The 2603-nt window shown below is 35.5% G+C and overlaps 1 protein-coding gene across 4 annotated transcripts in view; it reads left to right on the plus strand.

Annotated features, from left to right (window-relative positions):
- The window catches only part of LOC106884274 (F-box/WD repeat-containing protein 1A), a 101110-nt gene that overhangs the window by 66814 nt on the left and 31693 nt on the right, over positions 1–2603 (plus strand). The window lies entirely within an intron of this gene.

Below are 2603 nucleotides of genomic sequence, written 5' to 3' on the forward strand. Positions count from 1 at the left end.
TTGGTTTTATGTTAAGAAAAGTAGGAAAATATCCTCGTATCTTAATTTTTTAAGCCAGTCACATGGAGAAAAGTGTTTGCCTCCATCTTAGAAAACACTGCTATGCTTTCTAAAATAGAGCTGAGCCCCTTTCTCCATGTGATTGGCTTGAAAAATTAAGATACTAGAATATTTTCCTACTTGTCTTTACATGAAACCAATGGTAGCCTTAATTCACGTGTATGTATGTCTGTGTGTATAGTGGGTTGAACCCCCCAACCCCTAACTCTCTCACGTTATATATATATATATAAAATGTGGTAAAACAAAATGAGTACTCAAAACACAGTAATGTGAAATGTGTTATAGCAGTTACAGACTTATTTTCATAAAACATTAAATTTATTTATTAAAATTTTTCTGATTAGGAAGCAGCTGGTTCAAACAAAGAAACAAAGCTCTATCACTGGAATTTGGATAACAATGATGAATATTATATGTTGCACTTTAGAAAAGTCTTCCATATCTTTACTATTCCACTTGCAGATTGTATTTGTAAAGTGTATATCAGACTGAAAATCTTAGTTTCTCCAGATTACTTAAGCATTTACTAGCATAAGCAAGTGCACCAATAATTATTGGTATAAGTGTGGATTTATAATCAGGGAAGCAGAGCTGAAGGCTTCAAAGCAGTTGTCCATAGATATTTTTTTTTCCAGTGTATTTAAGATATTCACATCTGCAGAGCAGCTGATCTCTGTGACTATGCATAATTTTTTTTTTCTCTCTGTCCCAAATAACTTTATCACTAGTAGAAGCTTTGATGGAAATGTTTCACTAATATTCCTTGAGTTGATATGTATGTATTCAGTAACATGTTATTTATATTTATCCCAGATGGCATTGTATATCGTTTCAACATCATGAAGGTAGTATCTTGATGAAATTTTTGGGCAACTGCTGATCATATGAATTATGTTCTCCAGAAGAGTGACGTAATTGACATTTACAGTCGCACCTTCGGACTTTAAGGTTTTCACTTTCTCATTTGCTCAGATATATTCTAGTCTTCTCTAGTTCTAGAATTGCAAGAGCATAACTTTCAAGGCTTGGTGTCATTTAAGAGTCACAAGTTCAAATGCGGCTACATTTCTTGTTAATATTATCATCCACTTCAAGGCAGCCAGCTGGCAGAATGGTTAGCACACCAGGCAGATGCTTAGTGGCATTTCATTTGTCTTTATGTTCTGAGTTCAAATACCGCCCGAGTTCTCACTTTAAATTCTAACTTCGCCTTTCATCATTTCATAAGTACCAGTTGAGCACTGGGGTTGATGTAGGCAATTTACCCCCTCCCTTGAAATTACTGGCCTTGTGCCAAAGCGTGAAACCAATATTATCTCTTTCAAATTTACATGAAACATACTCATGCATAAACTTTTTGTAGTATGCAGTGTGTTTTGTTTCTAAGACTTTCCAAGTCCTACACTTCTGGGTTCATATGGGAAGCCAGCAGAAAGTGATTGCTTCTTGAGGAGTTCACTTCTGACCTGCAGGATGTTATTACTTTTAAACACTTGATTGCTGTTCTTTTGTTTCTGTCATTCAGCAGATGTTGTCTGAGTGATACCATACAGCACTCAAAGGCTGTAAGCACTAATCTTAAGCCTCTTCTTTTTCATCTAAGATAAACTGTCAGTATCATTGTTTCTATGGAAGTTAAGTTTGCTATTTGATGTCAAGATCTTGAGAGGTTTTATGTCCTTGGAACGGATTTCCTCTGTAAACTAGTCAAGTATCCCAAATGTTGGTAATAGTGGAATACTGTCTTGTAACAATAAAGCTCTGATTGTGATATCTTCAGTCTGGTACAATGTTTGGTTACTATTTGTTCATGGCACCTTTGTATGACATAATTTCATCAATAGTTAGGTACTTGTAGTACTGTGTGGAGCAAAGGAGATTGAGAGGTCACTGGTGCAAAGCTTTCTGGTTTGACTAACTGTTTTACTTCATTCAGTAATGCTTCTTTTAGCCAAATTCTATTGCTACTTCATCAGAAAATGTTGTGACTAAATCCAGCTGTTTCTCAGTATTGTAAATATTTTTGAGCATAGATCTTTAGATTCTGAAAAGAAATTATCGATTACATGAGTGCTTGGCGTAAATCCCAGAACATTACCAATGACTTTTTATGCAAGATTTAACTGGATTTAAGGTTGAAATATACTGTAGTGCAGGCAGACTGTTGCTTTGGAACACTCCCTATGTGTGTGAAAGCCCTGTTCCATGAGACCCAATGTGCATGCGCGCGTGCACACACACACACATACACGCAAAGGCTACGTATATTATAAAATGTCAATGATCATCCTTTGTATTTTGTTTTATTTTTATTGTATTTGTGTTAAATTCAAAGTTTTGTTTCCAGGTTAACTTCCAGAATGGTTCCTGATAGTCCTCCAGGAAGATTTGAACCCTGTTTTGTGGTCAGAATGTTGTCTGTACTTGAAATGAAGTGGGGGACACATTTTTGATATCCCCTCTTGAAACATCCCTTTTGCAAGATGTATCTTTTTGCTTGTCTTTTTGGAGATCAGTTTGTGTGTGTGTGTATATATATA

The sequence above is a fragment of the Octopus bimaculoides genome, chromosome 14 (assembly GCF_001194135.2).
Source record: "Octopus bimaculoides isolate UCB-OBI-ISO-001 chromosome 14, ASM119413v2, whole genome shotgun sequence".
In the NCBI taxonomy this organism is placed as follows: Eukaryota; Metazoa; Mollusca; class Cephalopoda; order Octopoda; family Octopodidae; genus Octopus; species Octopus bimaculoides.